The 22,981-nt window shown below is 35.0% G+C and overlaps 1 non-coding gene across 1 annotated transcript; it reads left to right on the top strand.

The window, feature by feature from the left end:
• The first annotated feature begins 22,380 nt into the window (after positions 1 to 22,380).
• On the top strand, positions 22,381 to 22,452 carry TRNAC-GCA (transfer RNA cysteine (anticodon GCA)). The gene has a single exon. It is a non-coding gene; the product is annotated as a tRNA-Cys (tRNA).
• The last annotated feature ends 529 nt before the right edge of the window (positions 22,453 to 22,981 follow it).

Here is a 22,981-nt window from a genome sequence, read left to right as displayed (position 1 = left end):
GTTAAGCTGCTTATTAAATGTATGGCTTACTGATTGTGTGACTTTGGGCAAGTTTATTAATCTGTTTCAGATCTAATGTCCTGATTTTTAAAAGTGCAGACTTTCTACTTTGAAAATTTTGAGGATTACATGAGTTTAGGCATGACAACTATCTGACTCAGAATGACAAGCCATAGATAGTAACTGCTACTTTTATGCCTCTCATAACACCACTCCTGATCTCTCTCTTGAACTCCTGGCCTATTTTTCCAACTTTTTACTAAATATTTCTATTCTTCATTTCCCTAATTCCACCCCCCAACAGTTGCTCCCCACTGTCACCCAGATAAATAGATTCCACCACTGAGAATCTATTTATCTAGAATGTACCTCCCTTTCTCTTAAAATTTCACTACGAGAGACTCATTATATCTCGTGTATAATGTCTGAGTAGCAAAATATATAGTTTCTGTCCTCAGTCTGCTGTTCCAATGTGCTTTTCTTTAAAAAAAAATAATAATGTTTTCTAAATGTTCCAAGGCATCTTGAAGCTTAAGTGAATTCTCAATCCTCTACCATGACTCTCAAGACTCTAGTGCAAATTTACTCTATCAGAAATTTTTAATCTTCACTGCTTGTCATTCCTTTTGCTTGACTGATCCACATTGTCCTTAATTGTAGCTACTCATCTGCTGCCAATTGCAATTGTTTTTATCAGTCTATGCGTCTGCCCATCCTGGAGCATCTGCTTAGAATATGTTTCCATACTTTTCTCTGCTTTGCCATTGTTGTCTACTCTAAGACTCCTTTAAGACACAGTTGAAATTTAAATTCAGCAACTTAATTTTCTAGGACACCAAAAAAGGCCAAAATTAGCCCCAAATTGAGGATAACTTTCAAGTTAGGGACACATTATTTGTTCTTCTCTCATCCAGCTGTTACTTTCCCTTGCTGTAAAAGATCATTTTACTGGAAAATATGCTTTGAGCTCAGGATGTAGACATAGAGCTGCTAAATGAGAGAAACCCCCAGGTTGGAGTCCATATTTAGCATTAGGAATCAACCAAGTCTGGGGCTTTGGGTATTATACTATGAAACTTTTAGCACCAAATAGAGCTAGGAATGGGTCAGTCGTGGTTTGAAAAGAGTAAGATGATGGCAGTAGTACAGCTAATGAAAGAAGTTTCTGGGCCCCCTGTATTGAAGACACACTGTTTTCAAGTCCATACAAATAACAGAAAAGGATGGAGAGAAGGAAAACCATAGATTACGCTGAGTATTATTGCCTTGGCCTTCAAAAAGGTCCTGCAATTTCTATTAGTTAGGTACTTCTGCATAGCAAATCATCCCCAAATTTAGAAACTTAAGGCAACTTTCATTTGCTATTTCTCACAAGAACATAGTTTATTATCTTAGTCAAGCAAAGCTCATCTTGCTTGGTCTTGCAGTATAATTGGGGTCAACTGGCAGATTGACTGAGTGTTGGCTGGTCTCAGATGCTCTTGGCTGGCATTATTCAGTTTCTATCTATGTAGTCTCATTCTCCAGAGGACTAACTTGGGCTTTTATTCATGGTTTTGCAAGATTCTCAGAAAAAAAAAAAAATCAGAAACATGCATATAGTTAGCACTACTGTGTTATACCTTAAACATTCCTTAGGCAGGTGAATCTCACGTTGTGTTCTTAACACAATTTAAAATAACAACAACACAACAAAACCCCACACGTCATTTCCATCATATTCTATTAGTCAGAACAAATCACAAGATCAGCCCAGATTCAAGGACTGGAATGATAGTGTTCAATATTGAAGGGAAGAGCAGTAAGTTACCTTGTTAAGAGAACAGATATAGGAAGACCTGAGAGTTTGAGGATATTATTCAACAATCAATCTCCTTCAAACTTTCATCCTTCCAGTCGGTGTGGGAGAAACTAACCCTTATAAACTGCATCAAAGGATTCTCTTATATTTTACATTCCTATTGGGTCTGACAAATGAATGATACCAATAACAGATTACAGACTCCATCAAAGCACGTTGGACGACAAGTTATACATAACTGAAGCCCTTTCCATAAGGCTAAAGCTCCTGCCTGGTGGATTTTATGATATGTTTCTATTCATGATCACAAAAAGCATATTGCCCTTGATTAATCAAAATTGCACTTCAAAGAGCTAATGCTTAGCAATTAATGTTTCAGACATTTTAATTCAAATTCAGTTCTAAATAATCTAAAAGCTTAAACACTCTTCATTATTGCCATTTTTTATTCATTATCTTTAACATTACACAGACAAAATATCTGTAAAATATTTTAATTGAAAGTATAATATTGTGGGGACTTTTTAAATTAAAAATGACTCATGTTTCAAAATGTCTATATCTATTTTATATGATAATGCAGTTATCTTCAAGTTAAAATAATTTAGACTGAGTATTGATTTTATCTAATTATAATTTATGAAAAAGATTATTGAAATCATTATATTTAATACCTGTGTTTTCCTGGATTAAGACATCAACTTGATTATAAATGCTTTAGTCTTTAAGTATTTCAGTTAAACTAGAGTATTTTATATCATGGATACTATAGAAAATGTGTATTTAAACTGTATTGTTATAGTTAGGCCAATGAGAAAAGAGTGATATTTATTTTTAATGTATATTTGACAAATTACAGAGTATACATACCCCAAGTTTATAGAAACTTTTATTTAAAAACAAATCTAATGTATTCTCAAATTTGCTTTATTCAATCTCTGTCTATTGAATAAAGCAAATTTGAGAATACTTATATAATTTCATCATACTAATTATAAACATATGTATATATGTCAAAAATATTTCATGATGATAATGTATACTCTCTATTGCATCACATTAGTAGCATATATTGTCAGTTATTAACTGTAGACTATTAACTTTGTCAAGTTTGATCATTTGGTAAAGTAGTGCCCACTGTATTTTCCTGTTTTAGAGAAAATTTATTTTTTCTTATTAGTAAAGTAATCCATGCAACTATGTCACCCAGTGTACTTTCACCCAATGATTCAGTTCAGTTCTCTCAGTCGTGTCTAACTCTTTGAGACCCCATGAACCACAGCACACCAGGCCTCCCTGTCCATCACCAGCTCCTGGAGTCCACCCAAAACCATGTCATCGAGTCAGTGATGCCATCCAACCATTTCATCCTCTGTCATCCCCTTCTCCTCCTGCCCTCAATCTTTCCCAGCATTAGGGTTTTTTCCAATGAGTCAGCTCTTCACATCAGGTGGCCAAAGCATTGGAGTTTCAGCCTCAACATCAGTCCTTCCAATGATTCTAATTAATATTACACTCAGGGTTGAAAAATGTTTTCTAAAATTTCTAATATGGCATATTATTTATTATATTCTTCTGTAAAGAAGAGGTTTTCTTACCTCTGTGTATTTCTATTTATATATTTGTATATTTAATATCAGTATTGGACCAAAGTTTTAAAAATATAGTCAATTAGGACTATTTTGGTGTTCAAATGATCGATTTTGATTTAATATCAAATCAAAAATTAAATATCATAAATGCTTTTCCCAATCTTTTTATATTTTGAGCTTCATTTCATGAGCTTGTTTCTAATAGATATCTAAGGAAGGAATCATGAGTATAGTTTTCTTGTGCTTTTGCATGTTTATTGCTACTTTTTCCTAGAAAATATTCACTTGTGACTTTCTATCTTTCTATTAATAAGTATTAGAGAAATTTTATTTTATTATTTTAATGTAATTATTTTACTTTATTTTTATATCTTCGTGCCTGGGCTGAAGAACCAGGAATTTTTCTACTTATACTGAAAATATATAGCTATTCTAAGATACAGTTGTTTGTTTTCTGTTTTATCACTCCAATCCATTTTTCAAGCATAAGATCAATCCTATCGATACTTAGATTCTCATTATTCTTTCAGTCAGAAAATTTCTTTTTAATATTAAATGTTAGTTGTTTTCCACTTTTTAGCTTTTGCTCCTCAGGGTCTACAACGTACATGTACATAACTCCTCATACCTATATCCACAGCTCTGTTTTTATGCATTAAATCGCATACACGCTCTTTTGGCCCACTCTGTTTTTCCTGGTTACTTTGTCTTGGCTTTTTTCATTCTCCTATTCTGTGTTTGTTACTTTATTTGAAGAGCTTGTCTATTCTTCCATTGGTGGCCTGTAACATTTCTGAGATATTTCCTTCTACACTTGTTTTCCTTTGCTCAGTTCGCTCTTATATCACATATTTCTTTTGCCTGTACATTACAATCATGAATTTTTAATAGATAATTGGCCGTGTTTCTTTCATTTCTCTAATGTTTTATTTAATTTTAATCAATTAAAACCAAAAAATTGCTGCATATCTTACTCAACTTTGCTAGGTCCCCATTTTCATCGTAAGAAATTACAATTATTTTCATACCTAAAATTATTGATTAGTATATTTTTATTCTTATAAAATTTTGTATGGATATACATTTTTTTTTGCTTATAATAAATTTTGTAGATGTTTTCTGTGCTAGTAGTAATAAATTGAGTGATGGTGCAAAGGACTTTGAATGGTTTATTTATTTTCTGAGAGTTTTCTATTCTGGTGTCACAGCACTTTACTGTGCTTTGTACCACTATACTTTACTGTGTACCATTTAGCTTTAATAAATGATAATTTCCTGTGGACAGGTGGTCACTTGGAGTTGCTCACTGTGCCTTCTGCTTCTGATTCAGTTATACCTTCTTGTTTTCAGAGGTTTATGAACTTGAACAGCATGGTTATTTCTCCCCTTTCACCACAAGCCTCCTTCTTTTTCCTCCTGTTTATTTAGATGTGCTTTCAACATTGCTCCTCTGCAACTGTACACTTTTCAGTTCAGGCCTTTTCATTTGAGCACGCATCTCACTCATTCTCCGTATTCTTTACCCAGGGCAAGAAAGTACCTCTGGGGCAGTTTTATTCCACCACTGTTAGGGTTCCTTTACACGTCTTTCTCTCTTTGCAATATTTTCTAATCTACAGCTTCTCAAAAATGTGTTCCATTTCTGTGTCTGCTATTTATAAGTGTTGATTTTCCCAATTGTATGTAAAATGAGTCTTGTATAGTGTCCTCTGCTTATTGACTATCATTTAGGATGTGTGAAGAATTCCTGATGTAAGGTTGTTAACATTATACATATACCAAGAAGTCTCAAGACAGTGTTTCTTAAGTAATTACAAGTCAATGGAATTATAAAAAGGCTTCCCTGATGGCTAGGATGGTAAAGAATGTGCATTCAATGCAGGAGACCCAGGTTGATCCCTGGGTCAGAAAGATCCCCTCAAGAAGGAATGGCCACCCACTCCAGTGTTCTTGACTGGAAAATTCCATGGACAGAGGAGAATTAAAATATATGACCCTCTCCTAATATTTTTAATAGATTGATCCATGTAATAAAGAACACTTTGATAAAAACTGCTGCTGCTGCTGCTAAGTCGCTTCAGTCGTATCTGACTATGTGCGACCCCATAGATGGCAGCCCATCAGGCTCCCCCGTCCCTGGGATTCTCCAGGCTAGAACACTGGAGTGGGTTGCCATTTCCTTCTCCAATGCATGAAAGTGAAAAGTGAAAGTGAAGTCGCTCAGTCGTGTCCGACTCTTAGCGACCCCATGGACTGCAGCCTACCAGGCTCCTCCGTCCATGGGATTTTCTAGGCAAATGTACTGGAGTGGGGTGCCATTGCCTTCTCCATTGATAAAAACTAGGAAGAAATAAAAACACATATTTCTCCTGGGAGTAAAGATAAAAACTTAGATTTTTGTAAGTAAAGTCTTAGTAGTTTTTGCAGGAAACAGATTTCATGTGAGGTTAATTAGATTATAGCCAATCTGAAAGAACTGAAGAATAAAATAATGCCTCATCTTTCATGATTTATTTATTTATTCAATACTAAAGGAAATCACTATTTTGCCCTTTTATGATATATTTTTAAATTAAATAACACATAGCAAAGGTTATCATTTATTGATTTTCAGTACTCTAAGCCATAAATTTAGTTACTTGGAGTTAACAGTTCTAACACGTGTTATACACTTGCCTCCTGAATTAGAAAGGCACACATCTTACATTATAGATATATCAGTATAGGAAGTATTGTTATGATTACCCTTCTTTTTTATCCTTCTATTCTTTTCTCTTTTTCCTCCAAATTCTTTGTCTTATCACATATGCATGTCTCCTGTTGAAAACACAAAAGTAAATTACTTTGGAAAAAAGATTTTACATCATATGGGACTGCTGTTAAAGACATTCTCATAACCTTTCCTTATGTACCTACCCTGCCTGAAAGGAAAAAATAAATAAGTTCAGTTAATATAAAGAAACCTGGAAAATATAGCTATTGAGCATGACTCTTATGTGCACATGCCAATTATGTGCTTAACTCACACTTCAAGGAGCATATAAGGAACATGATTTCAGGAAGCTTGCTCTTTAGGTGTTTTATTCTAAAAGACTCAGCAAGGTCTATAGTAATAAAGCATCTGTCTTTCCCTGCTTGAATGGAAGTAAGAAATTGAGAAAAACTGGGAAACTATTCGTTGAAACTCCTTATATTTCAAACAATAGTCTGAATTTTTTTAAGCCAAGTTTCAGAGATGCTTTCATTTCATAACAATGTGCTTTGGTTGGACAGTCATTGCAAGAGAAATTTATTTGTTTATATTTCAGTTTATCAGAATACATTTAAAAAGCATTGATAGATTGAGTGAAAAACCACAGGACCAGGGGTCAAGAGTGTGTGCATTTGTTGGTGGGAGTATAAGGGGTATATAAATAGGTTGAGGAAAACAAAATGTCTTTTCCTTTTCGTGGGGGAAAAAAAACAAAGCAGAAGACAAAGTTACTAGGATGAGCAGTTTTACCAGTATTTGCCTAGACTGGATAATTTCTACATCAACATTCCGTTAGTTTTATGGAAAATTGCTATTTACAAATGTTTTTCTAAACAGTGAGCACGATTATACAATAAATTATAGTGGTATTGAAAACTTCAATTATTCTAAAGAAATATTAATTAAAGCCCTGATCCCATGAAATTTCCATATCACTGAATTAGAGAATCAAAACAAACAACAACAACAAAGCAAGACATGAATAAGGCAATGCTTTGTCCAAACAGTTATGAAGAAACTACTTTCCACACAGTTTAGTGATGCATATGCAAATTTGAAATGCCACCAAAAATTTTGCTACAGTTGTAAAATATACATTTTTTATTATTTAAGTCAGTTATTATGCTCTTGATTATATGAATATCAGCATCTGTCAAGGAACAGTACATACAAATATATACAAATATAAAAATCTACAAGTGTAAAAATATGTTTGATGTCCTAGGAAATGGAAATATTTCAATAATTTAATGTGCCCTCAGTATTACATGCTGAAGACACTTAAAAATAGTTTTTAATACAAATCCTGTCATATGATATATATAAGTTGACAGGAAAATATGGGAACTACACCAAATGCTAACATAGAAAACTTTATGAGCCTTGTTTATAAAATTTCTGTATTTTCTGTATTTCAGAAGTGTGATTATATTACATATGAGGATAAAATATTGTTTTTTTAACTCTGGGAGCCGAACCGTGGATGCATTCAACAGTAGCTTCCACCATTAAATTACTATATAGTTATGTTGTGAACTTTACATTTCCTTGTGAACATGGTTTCCCTTTGAACATCCTTGTGGGTACTTGGTACCACCATATAATTTTTCTTATGAACCTCTTATGTGTGGTTCTTTTGCAGATTAGATGACATTACTGGCCATTTTCAGTTGCTTCTTTATTTCTCTAAATGATTTAAACATTGCAGTTATATAAATTTAGTGTCAGAATTTCTTGGGCATATGATTCAGCTTTTTAGTTTTTCACCCTTACCAACTTTTTTCTGCAGTCATGTTATATTCTGTGTGTGTGTGTGTGTGTGTGTGTTTATGGGCGCGTGCACATGCACATCTTGACCTCATGTTTGTTACCTGAATGTTTAAAATACTGAGGGACTTGGACTGAAGATCTCTTCAGACATTTTGCTTTACTTCTACAAGTCACAACTTGCTATCAACAAAAAATAATTTGTTGAATTAATAATTTGCTGCTAGAAAATACCATTGATTTGCCATTTCCTTCTCCGGGGAATCTTCCCAACCCAGGGATCAAACCCAAGTCTCTGACATTTTAGGAATATTCTTTACTGTCTAAGCCACCAGGGAAGCTCAGAATGCAAGGAGAGTCTTATTTTCCTATCTTTCCTTCCTTTCTTCTGTCTTATCCTTCCATCCTTTCTTCATTTTCTTTCTATTTTTAAAATGTTCTTTCAATATCAAAATATTTAGTTGCTTTTTGTTCCTGTGGTTGATTTTTTTTCACTGACACATACTTCCTATGAAGCTATATCTTTAGCCAGAGGACCTATGCCTCAATGCACACCTGGAGCCAGTCCACACCTTGCCGCCTGAATCCTGACTGGCTTTTCACATTAAGGTTCTATGTTCCTGTTGTCACCGTACACCTTTGACATATTGTGGGTTTTAGTTCAAGCTTATCACTGTGGAATTATGCTTCCTCTTTCTCTTTTAGCACTAGATTTATCTTATGCATCTGTGAACATAAATTGATGTTATTTATGTTCATTATCCTGCCCATCAAAAACTTTATTTCCAGTGAAGGTTTTAAGAATTTCTAATTCACCATTTTGTAGGAAGAGGAGGGCACAAGCTTATGTATAACTTCTGCATTGTTTGACTTTCTCAAAGAAATATTATTACTTTAATATTCTGAAAAAGTAATTCTCTCCTAAACACTAATTATAGAATAAAATGCAAGTTTTCTAATGTGGCAGATAGACTTTTTTTCTTATTATTTATTAAGACTTTTTAATCAAAGTTTAAAATTGATGGCAAAATTAAGGGGGAAGTATAGAGATTTCTTTTATATCTTTTGTCCTCCCATATCAGTTAGGCTCTGATAATAGCCCAGGACATTAGACTCTGGTTAACTAGTTTGCCTGTTCAAGGCAGGTCCAGTTAAGAACAGAGTGCTCTGGAGACTGTCACTTTGGTTCCTTTTCTCTCCTCCCTGCCAGAGGCAAGATGAGACTTCTATATTTACTGTAGGCATCTGGTTGAGCTCCTGGAGGTAAATATTGTGGGATTCTCTCTAAGACTGGGGTACCCTATAGTTTTAACTCTCAGAGATAATCTCACTGAGCATCCAGCCATTTGTCAAATATAGTTCCCATTTTCTTCCTGGGCGTTGGTTGCCACAGCAGTTTTCACTCATGAGTCTCTGCTGCAGTAAATGTGATTGCCTGTATTTTCATGTCTCTCTAATCTTGGGGCGGTGGTTTGTCTTGTCTCCTCCCATACAAGACTTTAAGAATTATGGCCTATAGCTCATTATTGCTTCTTATCTCCCTGTCCTTGAATGCTCCCCTTTCTCCTTACATTCTAAACCTCAGTAATATTAGACTATATATTTTTTAAATGCCTAGAGTACTCATAATTCAACTTAAAAATAACTCCTTGTGATACATTTAATGAACTGTTTAGATATCTAGGCAACATCTTCTGACTTCTACGGGGAAAATTTTGTTATTTATTTAATTTCATTTGAAAGAACACAAGAGCTCTTATTTATTATATTATGCATTTACCTAGTTATTTTTTTTAATTTTATTTTATTTTCAAACTTTACAATATTGTATTGGTTTGCCAAATATTGAAATGAATCCACCACAGGTATACATGTGTTCCCCATCCTGAACCCTCCTCCCTCCTCCCTCCCCATACCATCCCTCTGGGTCATCCCAGTGCACCAGCCCCAAACATCCAGTATCGTGCATCGAACCTGGACTGAAGACTCATTCCATATATGATATTATACGTATTTCAATGCCATTCTCCCAAATCATCCCACCCTCTCCTCCCACAGAGTCCAAAAGACTGTTCTACACATCAGTGTCTCTTTTGCTGTCTCATATACAGGGTTGTCGTTACCATCTTTCTAAATTCCATATATATGTGTTAGTATACTGTATTGGTGTTTTTCTTTCTGGCTTACTTCACTCTGTATAATAGGCTCCAGTTTCATCCACCTCATTAGAACTGATTCAAATGTATTCTTTTTAATGGCTGAGTAATACTCCATTGTGTATATGTACCACAGCTTTCTTATCCATTCATCTGCTGATGGGCATCTAGGTTGCTTCCATGTCCTGGCTATTATAAACAATTCTGCGATGAACATTAGGGTACACGTGTCTCTTTCCATTCTGGTTTCCTCAGTATGTATGCCCAGCAGTGGGATTGCTGGATCATAAGGCAGTTCTATTTCCAGTTTTTTAAGGAATCTCCACACTGTTCTCCATAGTGGCTGTACTAGTTCGCATTCCCACCAACAGTGTAAGAGGGTTCCTTTTTCTCCATACCCTCTCCAGCATTTATTGCTTGTAGACTTTTGGATCGCAGCCATTCTGACTGGCGTGAAATGGTACCTCATAGTGGTTTTGATTTGCATTTCTCTGATAATGAGTGATGTTGAGCATCTTTTCATGTGTTTGTTAGCCATCTGTATGTCTTCTTTGGAGAAATGTCTATTTAGTTCTTTGGCCCATTTTTTGATTGGGTCATTTATTTTCTGGAATTGAGCTGTAGAAGTTGCTTTGTATATTTGACAAAGGAGGCAAGAATATACAATGGATTAAAGACAATCTCTTTAACAAGTGGTGCTGGGAAAACTGGTCAACCACTTGTAAAAGAATGAAACTAGAGCACTTTCTAATACCATACACAAAAATGAACTCAAAATGGATTAAAGATCTAAACGTAAGACCAGAAACTATAAAACTCCTAGAGAAGAACATAGGCAAAACACTCTCTGACATACATCACAACAGGATCCTCTATGACCCACCTCCCAGGATATTGGAAATAAAAGCAAAAATAAACAAATGGGACCTAATTAAACTTAAAAGCTTCTGCACAACAATGGAAACTATAAGCAAGGTGAAAAGACAGCCTTCAGAATGGGAGAAAATAATAGCAAATGAAGCAACTGACAAACAACTAATCTCATAAATATACCTAGTTATTAATATACAGTGTCTTCTTATTTGTGGGTATGTATGTACAATTCTATGTATTTTTATGTTTGATAAGTTTATGCTTATGGAATGATCACAAACACCAAACCAAAAGAATGAGGAGAGTTGAATGAGCAGCAACTAAAGATGATCTTGTTAGTGCAATCACTTGGAGACGTGCTGGAGTCACGCATAAGGGAGAAATAACAAATAGTGATTTTGTTGTTGTTGTTGTTATTTTATTCATAGTTAATCCCTAGGTATTTTTTGAGAAGAAAACTTGGCCTAATACCAACTTCTAAAAGGAATGTATTGTAAACAAAGTAAAAGGAACAGTGTTGCTCATCAGCGAGAGCTATAAGGATTTAGCCATTAGCTATTATTGCATTTGCTGAAGGACACTGTACACCGAGAGGAATTCAGGATGTGGCATTCTCTGCTTTGGGTAAACAGCCCCTATTGAGAGTTAGATGCATATCTCAGAAAGAATTTTAATGAACCCAAATTTTTGCATCTTCCCATACATAGAAAAGCACTGAAATCATTATCCTGAGATATCTGTTCGTTGAAAATAGCAGTGCTATTTTTTACCAAGATGCATGCTTGACTGCATGTATTCCCTAGCCAAAAAATCACAGATAAACTGGCTTCTCTCCTACCAATTCAGACTAGTTTTCTCAGAGCTACTGAGAGGCTGTCTCCTGGGGATTTCATACTCAGTAAGATCCTAAATAAAACTTAAACTCACAACACTTGTGCTGTGCATTTTTCTTTAAGTCAACAGTATCATATGGATCCTATTCTCAGGGTCATTGCATCTGAAAATGCACAGTATCTTCAACTTTAAAGCTGAAGCTATTTTTCTTTTTTAATGTGTAACATTTAAAAAAAAAAAAAAAAAGAGCTTCCTATGTCAGACCACGATAGGTTTGCATTTATTTTGTTAAGAGTTTGAAAACTTACTTTAGTAAAAGTGTATGCCCTTGATAATCAAACTTAAAATATGGAGAAGAAAACTTAAAACCTGCAACAATGAATTTTTAGCATGTTCTACTGACTACCAAATATAATTTCAAAAAATGAGTTTTTGGCAGGAACTTAAAAGCAGTTGGCTCAGCATCGTGTCCCCTGGCAAATGAGACATACATGGTTTCTAGTCCAAACATAAAGATGGAAAAGCTGTCATTCTATTTTTTGAATTAAACAAATTCATTTTATTTCACTTCAGAAAGCCAACCATATAATAGAGTTTCTCTATAAAAGTAGCTTATGGTGAGGACAAATTTTATTACATCAATTAGTTTTAAATTTGTACAGATGTCTAAAATAAATTTTCCCCAGCGTTTTGTACCATAAATCATGAGAAATATTTTTATTAGGAAAATTATATTATCAATTGTCAGTTGATATTATCAATTAACTTTTTAGTCATACAGGATAATTATTATGAATCCTAATTTTTTATGTGGTTGTGTATGTACATATATGCTTTTGAGTAAGTCACATATCCACTTTAAAAATAGACTACAGAATGAGTAAGTTAGACTTGCACACTGAGTTATTTGTTAGTATTTCTGTAATTCTAAATAAGTGTTGTTTTACATAAGAGCACCAACCTGAGGAATATGTCAAGGTATTAACTACTAAGAGAAGCTGTGGCTGGTAAGTGGTTTAATTACTCTTATATTAAGATAGTTTCTCTAAAGTCACAAAACATTTATGTATCCCCTTAAGTGTTATGCATTTTGTGAAGTAAAATTTCCCCTAGAACTTTTGATGTGTTCTATTATTTTCTGAGTTTCATCTTCTTTAATTCTTTATTTTTATTGTTGCTGTTGTTTTTATTCCCCTAACTTTTATTGACTTACTAATTTTAGATTGAGGACTTCTTTTTTCTTTCTCCTTGACCAAAACCTAAAAATCCACAAGTTGCTCTTCTAATTATAGGAGACCTCAAATCAACTTTAAAATAACTGAAGGTTTTTAATTGAAGTAAAACTTCACTTTTACTGAAGTAAAACTGATTTTCACCCGACTGCTTTAACAAATGCTTACTACCTCTTGCTTTAAAGGGCTTGTGTCCCTCTTGCCCTCATTTTCTCATGATAGAAATTGCAAGATCTGCAGGGTCTTTCCTCACCCTAAACAGAAAGCTGTTAGTCATCCAGTTGTGAAACCATGAAACAGGTCCAAACGCATAACAATGAATAGATAGCAAACCTTTAATGCTTTATGTTGCAACACGAAAGCTGATATACACAGAGCCTCACTGGTGTCTAATATTGGGAGATAACAGATGTGTTAAGCATTTAGCCTTCTGGGATGTAGGAATAGTTGATGAAGAGCAGTTGAATGACGATTAAAATGTTCCTCTGTGAATTCTTTTTAAAAAAAAAAAGTTAAGTATCCTGTGTTTTCTTTTTTCTTTCATCATTACCAGCACAGGTGAATTTTTTTGTTAACAGCATTTACGTTATGCGAAGAGTTGACTCATTGGAAAAGACTCTGATGCTGGGAGGGATTGGGGGCAGGAGGAGAAGGGGACGCCAGAGGATGAGATGGCTGGATGGCATCATTGACTTGATGGACGTGAGTCTGAGTGAACTCCGGGAGTTGGTGATGGACAGGAAGGCCTCACGTGCTGCGATTCATGAGGTCGGAAAGAGTCAGACACGACTGAGCAACTGAACTGAACTGAACTGATACTTTCAGATATTTTCATTTAAGGAGACTGCATGGTTGAAACTACTGCTAGTGTGTAGCTGCTTGCATTATTTTTATCAGTGTTCTTTTTATTAAGAAAATATGTTGAATTGTTCAACCTCTAAAAAATCAAAAAAACAATTTCCTTCATGATTTGAGCTATCAATTGAGCTTTTCTAGGGCAGTAAGCCACTAAAAATAATTTTGCAACCTAGAATAATTTAGGAGTGGTAAAAATTATCAAAAGCAACAAAAAGCTCAATTCCTATTGTTGACACTATTTTATAAAAGGGCAGTGGAAAATTTGCCTTACAAAATCATAGTCTCAAGGAGAAAAGTAATATTTGCTAGGTTCAAGTATGGAAACATTAATAAGGCATTTTGCAGTGAATTTTTAAAATTTGGTGACTCTAATCTGAATAGTATATCTATCATCTTTAGTTCAGTTGCTCAGTCATGTCTGATTCTTTGTGACCCCATGGACTGTAGCATGCCAGGCTTCCCTGTCCATCACCATCTCCCAGAGCTTACTCAAAGTCATGTCCATCGAGTTGGTGATGCAATCCAACCATCTGATCCTCTGTTGTCCCCATCTCCTCCTACCTTCAATCTTTCCCAGCATCAGGTCTTTGCCAATGAGTCAGTTATTCGCATCAGATGGTCAGAGTATTAGAGTTTCAGCTTCAGCATCAGTCCTTCCAATGAATATCATCTTTAAGTGGTAATTATAAAATATATAGTCTTTTAAGTGGTAATTTAAAAATCACTTAAAATATCTCTGCAAAAACCTATTGATAACTACTGAGCAGAGAATTCCCAAATGTAAGTTAATGGGGAAAGCTCTTTTGGGCTTCATCGAGAAATTCATGAACATTTCATTAATTGCTGAAAGGATTCACAATGTGATCAAGATCAAAGTGCTTAAGAAAGCTTAAAAGTCCTCTGCAATTGATTTGTACAAGCACTTCAGTATAGGAACTAATACATTTGCATTGTTCTAATACTTTTTTTAATAAATGAAATTAAAACTTAAGTCAATTATGAAGTGACTGCTTATTGGCAAATACTATCCTTGGTTAGATAACTGTGAAACTTTTAAATAAATAGCTGTACTGCTGTCTTCCTGCTTTACAAAGTCACTTCATTAGAGTAATATTGATTATAGCTTTTTTTTTATATCATTTGAAAAATAGATATTTTCAAGAGAAAATACTTTTGCTTCATTTCCTTTATCCAAAATCTTTATTACTTTCTTATTAATGTTTGATACAGTCTTAATTCATATCTTGCACTAAAGGGAAAAAGCGAAATTTTTTCTGGCCAGTAATATTAAGGTTTTATATAAATAAATTATATTGTGTTTCTCATATTTCCAAATACTTAGTCTTCTCTAGTGGCACAGACAGTAAAGAATCCTCCTGCAATGCAGGAGACCCTGGTTCAATGCCTGGGTCAGGAAGATCCCCTGGAGAAGCTTTTCATATCATTATTCAGATATTTTAACAGTCTCTTTTATTACCAAGTTGTTTGCCAATTCAACTTTTACTTCTATTTATTGTAAAAGACTTTTGCAATTAATATTTTTATGAATACCTTGAAAGATATTTTATTTAAAATCTATGGTATGGCTCATGCCAATTAAACCTCTTTGAACCTGATCATTCTGAGGTTATTCAATATTTCAAGTAACTCAAAGATAATTGCTTAATGAACTTCCTTATTATCTTCAAAGGCTTAAAAACCCATATAGCTTTAAAATATGTAATTTGCTCTGAGCAAGACTGCATCTAATTTTCCTTAAAATTACATTTTTTAATGGATAGAAGTAGCAAAATGCATTTCTTAACAGCAGACTTCAGTAAGGTATTCCAAAGAAGGCTAAAAATCTGGACATTTGTAAGAATCACTTATTTATGAGTTGCTGATGGTATTCTTTGGTGACCATTCCATTAATTAAATCTATGTTTTGTAGTGGTTTTAGAGCTTAGTAATATTGCATTGTATGTCTCATTGATCTCCCTCATAAATATTAAAGCAAATGAACTCTTTCCAGTTTGTTAACATAAATAATGTATCTTTGGAATCTGGAAATTTACTGGAAATTTCCTGCATTTTAAGTAAGGCACTTCTAAACTTAAATAGTTGGACACAGGTTAGGAGAACAATTTTCAGATGAACTGTCTTAGTCCAATAAAAAAACTTAATCACTAGCAAACTTAATAACTTTGATAAATGAAAAATAATGTATTTTTATTCATACATTTCCATTTTTATTAAACCAGTTTAAATTTTTATTGGTGTATGCAATTTCAAGACCAGGTTTGGAAATAGGATATCAGAAATTTATTGAATCTAGACCAGTTCCATTATATGTGTGTGTATAATTATATATGTATATATATATACACATATATACTATATATGCACTAATGTATAGCTAATGAACTTTCAGAAATTTTAGTTCTGTGAATTTAGGAAACTCAGAAGTATTCTTAATATGCATAGCAGTCCATCAAATTTACCTTGAAAAGATAGTAGGGTGCTAATGTACTCCTTGGAAATCTGAACCATGATTCTTCCAATTTGAGTTATATAGAACAAAGATCATAATTTCCAGCAGGTTTTCCTTTACCAACTTCTAGATGAAAGGTAGTGTCGTGATGTATCTAACCCAATCACTCTTGCAACACCATATCCGAGTAGTAAGGAACTTTGAATCCTAGCTCTATGTGACCTTCAGTAAACAACTTAAATGTTCCAGATTTGTCTTTTTGCATATGGGACACATATAATGGCTCCTCGAATCTTCTTAGGATTAAATTTAAAAATCTTGTATTTTGCTTCCAATGCATTATAAACACAGTACTTTCCACCTGTTTTTATTCTTTGTGTCTACTTTGAAGGACAAAGACAAATATCACATGATATCACTCATATGTGGAATCTAAAAAAATGGTACAAATGAACTTATTTACCAAACAGAAACAGAGTCACAGATGTAGAAAACAAACCTATGACTGACTGATTTTTAACATCTGATATCTCTACTCTAGGAAGGTCAAATACAAAAAATTGCACTGTTTCTGGTAGCATAACTTTATTTTTGCCAATAGGAAAATTGTTCACATTCTAGGACAGTATTATTAGCTTTACTAGATTAGAAACAAATCATAATTATGAGACATCATTAATGAGCAATGTAAAATTATGTAAAATTTTTTCAAAAAGAAGAAAGTTTACCATCTATATACTTGAATTAGCACTTTCTTTTCAAAACTTTTTTTCCTTATGTTGACTTTTCAAATCTTCTGGCAAAGTGTCAGTTGCATGTCAATTTAGCTACCCTGTATTCATTTGCTTTTCTTAAAGTTTCAGTCATTTGTATGCTTTATTTTTCAACTATCAATTTATTTCTCTGTGTGTATATATATATATATGAGCTACTTAAGTACTTAAGTCTACTTAAGTCTAAGATGAGCTACTTAAGTCTAAGAAGGGAAGAGTTTAAGGCTTTGAGTTTTAAAAGTTGAACAATCCAATTTTTAATCAGAGAGCAATAAGGGCTTAAAATATTTGGTTTAAAAAAAAAAAGACATCTTTAATAAACACTCAGTTGTTACCAGTCACCCTTCTAATTTGCTAATCCAGAAAACCATTATAACCTCCCCTTTAAAGTTATTCTTTTTTTCATATTTACCTAATTACCATTTACAAAGCACATAACATTCTTTATAAGCCTGATTCACATTAGAAAGAGATGAAGTGGTTATAACTTCACAATAAAAATCAGTCCTGATAATTACAGTATTCAGCCTGAATACAGGGGTATTCATGCATAGCTGGCGAATAATTGTGGACAATTCAAGAGTTTGTAGAATTCATAAAGACTTACTAATGCGAAGAAAAAGTTCAGGAAATAGGAAAAGCCCAGGCTATTTGAATGATGCTATCTGCATAATCTTTCAAATTCATATCATTTCTAAATGAGCATCACATCTTTGAGGATATATGCTGTCTGCTTTGGTTTATCATCCTTTAGGCGGAGACTGTACATCAAAGCAAGAGAAAAAGTGATAATCATTCACATTCTGTTCAGTCAGTAAAGAGCTTTACCAAATGATATGTAGGAAAAAAGATTGAATTTTTCTATAAAATGAGCAGTACAATCATTAAGGACAACAGTATTAAACACTTCATGAATATTTATGACTCTTCTCTATGTAGTTTGATTAATAGTCTTTGAGAGGTCTCATTATTTAGATAATTTGTGGAGGGTGAGGTTCTTTTAAAGTCAATAATTCTTTTTTTCTAAAATGTATAAAAACTCTCAGGCTGGAAGTTACATAGTTTCCTGCAATTATAAAAACATTGCTGGCAAAACTCAAGTCAATGAAACATCTCCTAAGTTTCTCGTGTATTTCAAGCACTGTTGTAGATCAGGGTGGAATTAGGAGTAACAGGAATTTTTATGGAATCTACAAAAAGGGCACTACAACCCCTAAAGAAAAGAAATCTAAAACATGTTGGGGAATAATAACAGATGTTTCAATGAAAATTAACCAGAAAAGATAAACTAAAGAAGCAAAGCACTATGAAAAACTTGTGAAGTTCAGATTGTATGCATAAAGTATTAAAAGCACCATATTATGTTCAGTTCAATTCAGTCAATTAGTCGTGTCCAACTCTTTGCAACACCATGAATTGCAGCATGCCAGGCCTCCCTGTCCATCACCAACTCCCAGAGTTCACTCAGACTCACGTCCATTGAGTCAGTGATGCCATCCAGCCATCTCATCCTCTGTCGTCCCCTTCTCCTCCTGCCCCCAATCCCTCCCAGCATCAGAGTCTTTTCCAATCAGTCAACTGTTCGCATGAGGTGGCCAAAGTACTGGAGTTTCAGCTTTAGCATCATTCCTTCCAAAGAAATCCCAGGGCTGTTCTCCTTCAGAATGGATTGGTTGGATCTCCTTGCAGTCCAAGGAACTCTCAAGAGTCTTCTCCAACACCACAGTTCAAAAGCATCAATTCTTCGACGCTCAGCCTTCTTCACAGTCCAACTCTCACATCCATACATGACCACTGGAAAAACCATAGCCTTGACTAGATGGACATTTGTTGGCAAAGTAATGTCTCTGCTTTTCAATATGCTATCTAGGTTGGTCATAACCTTCCTTCCAAGGAATAAGCATCTTTTAATTTCATGGCTGCAATCACCATCTGCACTGATTTTGGAGCCCAGAAAAATAAAGTCTGACACTGTTTCCACTGTTTCCCCATCTATTTCCCATGAAGTGATGGGACCGGATGCCATGATCTTCATTTTCTGAATGTTGAGGTTTTTTTTTTTTTTTTTTTAGAAATATAAGTTATTTATTAATCAATCCACTTACAAAGCAGGTGGCTTAATGCAAGCTTATCGACATCTTCACATATGATCCATGGGAACATGTCTTCCACATACAGACAGTGATGTTACTGACTGATGCATTTGCAATCTGGGGCATATTAAGCATATTTAGACAAATAAAATTAGGCTATCTTGTATATGAAAGTATCTTGATAATATGCATCCTGAAGTGGATTAAAACTTTCTCCAAAAGAGAAATGTTAGTACATTAGTACAACATCACTTTGAATGTTGAGTTTTAAGCCAACTTTTTCACTCTCCTCTTTCACTTTCATCAAGAGGCTTTTTAGTTCCTCTTCACTTTCTGCCTTAAGGGTGGTGTCATCTGCATATCTGAGGTTATTGGTATTTCTCCTGGAAATCTTGATTCCAGCTTGTACTTCTTCCAGCCCAGCATTTCTCATGATATTCTTTGTATATAAGTTAAATAAGCAGGGTGACAATATATAGCCTTGATGTACTCCTTTTCCTATTTGGAACCAGTCTGTTGTTCCATGTCCAGTTCTAAGTGTTGCTTCCTGACCTGCATACAAATTTCTCAAGAGGCAGGTCAGGTGGTCTGGTATTCCCATCTCTTTCAGAATTTTCAACAGTTTATAGTATGTTGGGGTATTATTATTCTAAGAAGTCTGTAAACTGGTTGAAGGATAGCTACCTTGTTGCCTGTAACAAAGGATCGAGAACTTCCATAGAAGAGACAGACCTTGGTTTCTAAAATTAAGGTAAGTGTCTCTTTCCTGACTTTCCATAACCTAACCATCCATATATGTCACGAATTCTGAAATGTCAAATCAAACCTTAACAAATAGTTAACAAAAATGATAAAATGTTACAACATAAAAATTGGCTTTCTATTAGTAAAATTAACCACAAAATTATGTTTGTTTGTTTTTTTTTCCCTTCAAAAGTGAGATAGCTAAAGCCTCCAAGTACCTATGATTTAACATTCCTGGTATTATTAAAACACTGTGAAATACAATTTCTGTAAATATTTATTTATCTTTCTATCTAACAGGATGTGCTGCTTTAAGAAAAGTCTGCATACTATCTACTTGAATCTCTGGTAGCCATAATTTGATAAATTGTGATGATTTATTACTCTGTCAATTTAGTCAAGCTACAAACTATATGGGGGCTCTCCAGTAGGCGCTAGTGGTAAAGAACCTGTCTGCCAATGCAGTAGATGTAAGACACACAGGATTGATCCCTGGGTTAGGAAGATCCCCTGGAGGAGGGCATGGCAACCCACTCTAGTATTCTTGCCCAGAGAATCCCCATGGACAGAGGAGCCAGGCGGGCTGCAGCCCACAGGATTGCACACAGTTGGACGTGACCAAAACAACTTAACATGCACGCACAGCTACGTCGTTCAGAAATTTTTTACTACATGGCTTCAAGTTACTTTAGGCCACACTACAAATTTCTGTGAGATTTTAAAGGCAGAAATGAAGTGAAAGTGAAGACGCTCAGTTGTGTCCAACTCTTTGTGAACCCATAGACTGTAGCCCACCAGGCTCCTCTGTCCATGGAATTTTCCAGGCAATAGTACTGGAGTAGATTACCATTTCCTTCTCCAGGGGATCTTCCCAACCCAGGGCTCAAACCCAGGTCTCTCGCATTGTAGACAGACGCTTTACCATCTGAGCCATCAGGGAAGTCTGTGAGACTTTAAAGGCAGAAATGAAGTAGCAGCTATATATTGATACTCTGAAGATTGAGGGAGGGTGCCAATTACTTTGGCAGTTTGATATATTTTCACTAATGTATTTAGTCATCTTATTGGCATGGGGAATCATCTGGACCTGTAGCTTCTCCAGCCCACACTCTATCTTCTTCATCTTCTGTTCTTATGGGCCAGGATAAAGAATGCTGTATGTTCTTCTAAGAGATCCCAACTGCATAGGGCCTAAACTATGTGATAATTCCATATTCTGTTGAACACAAGCTTCCCTGGTGTTCAGTGTTAAAGATTCCACCTGCATTGCAGGAGACACAGATTTGAATCTTGAGTTGAGAAGATCCCCTGGAAAGGAAATGACTACCCACTCCAATTTTCTTGCCTGGGAAACTCCAAGGACAGAGGAGCCTGGTGGGCTATGATCCATGGGGTCACAAAGTGTCAGACATGATTGAGTGAATAAACACACATATTGAATTCAGGGTGGTTTTTGCATCTCTATGAATAAAAATTTATAGTTAGAAAAATAGGTATAGTAAGAGATTCCAAAGGAAAATAACCTTAAAGGAGGTTCTCTGAATTAGTTATGGGTTATCTAGAAATGATTTCCTGATCTGATTATATTTAAAGACATCGATGACACAGTTTCCAGTGGCAATGTAGCTATTGGTAGTCTATTGCATGGATCAGTCAAGAGGTTACTTAAGTGATCACTGTAGACACTTGTATCAAGCATATATAGGAAACAAAACCTTGGAGGATCAATAAACTGCTATTATAGAATAATTTCATGAAAATAAGTAGTTTAATTGTTTTGCTTGGATTTTTTATATTTGCTAAGTTCACTGGGTGTCATAGGCAAAACTCTAAGATGATCCCCAGTTCATACCACCTGGTGTTCATGCGTTGTATAATCCTTTCCTACTGCATGCCTGCATAAGTAGTGAATGTTACAGGATATCCCTACCATGAATACTTCATCAATCAATTGGTCTTTAATCAAACAGAGATAATAAGGGGTTGTTTTTCTTCAGTCGTTGTGTCTAACCCTTTGCAACCCCATGGACTGCTGCACTCCAGGCTTCCCTGTCCCTTGCCATCCAATCATCTCATCCTCTGTCACCCTCTTCTCCTTCTGCCTTCAGTCATTCCAAGCATAATGTTTTCTTTCCAATGAGTTCACATTTCACATCACATGGCCAAGCTATTGCAGCTTCAACTTCAATATCAATCCTTCCAATGAATATTCAGAGTTGATTTCCTTTAGGATTGACTGGTTTGATCTTGCTGTCGAAGGGATTCTCAAGTCTTCTCCAGCATCACAGTTCGAAAACATCAAGTCTTCTTTGCTCACCCTTCTTTATTGTCCATTTCTCACATCCGAACTTGACCACTGGAAAGACCATAGCCTTGACTATACAGATCTTTGTCAGCAAAATGATGTTTTTGTTCTTTAATATACTGTCTTGGTTTCCCTGGTGGCTCAGATGGTAAAGCGTCTGCCTGCAATGCGGGAGACCCAGGTTCGATCCCTGGGTTGGGAAGATCCTCTGGAGAAGGAAATGGCAAACCACTCCAACTCTTGCCTGGAAAATTCCATGGATGGAGGAGCCTGGTAGGCTACATCCCATGGAGTCGCAAAGAGTCGGACATGACTGAGTGACTTCCCTTTCCCTAGGTTTGTCATAGCTTTCCTGCCAAGAAGAAATTGTCTTCTAATTTCATGGCTACAATCACCACCTGCAGTGATTTTAGAGCTTAAGAAAAGGAAATCTGTCACTGCTTCTACCTTTTCCCTTTATATTTGCCATGAAGTGATGGGACCAGATACCATGATCTTAGTTTTTTTAAATATTGAGTTTTAAGCTGGATTTTTCACTCCTCTCTTTCACCCTCATCAAGAGTCTCTTTAGTTCCTCTTCACTTTCTGCCATTAAAATGGTATCATTTGCACCTGAATTTGCTGGTATTTTTCCCAGCAGTCTTGATTCCAACTTGTGATTCATCCAGCTCAGAATTCCCAATGATGCGCTCTGTATATAAGTTAACTAAACAAGATGATAATAAACAGCC

This window comes from Bos mutus, chromosome 12 (genome assembly GCF_027580195.1).
Source record: "Bos mutus isolate GX-2022 chromosome 12, NWIPB_WYAK_1.1, whole genome shotgun sequence".
Taxonomy (NCBI): domain Eukaryota; kingdom Metazoa; phylum Chordata; class Mammalia; order Artiodactyla; family Bovidae; genus Bos; species Bos mutus.
Note: the sequence above shows the minus strand (reverse complement) of the source record. Positions and strands in the feature narration are given on the sequence as shown.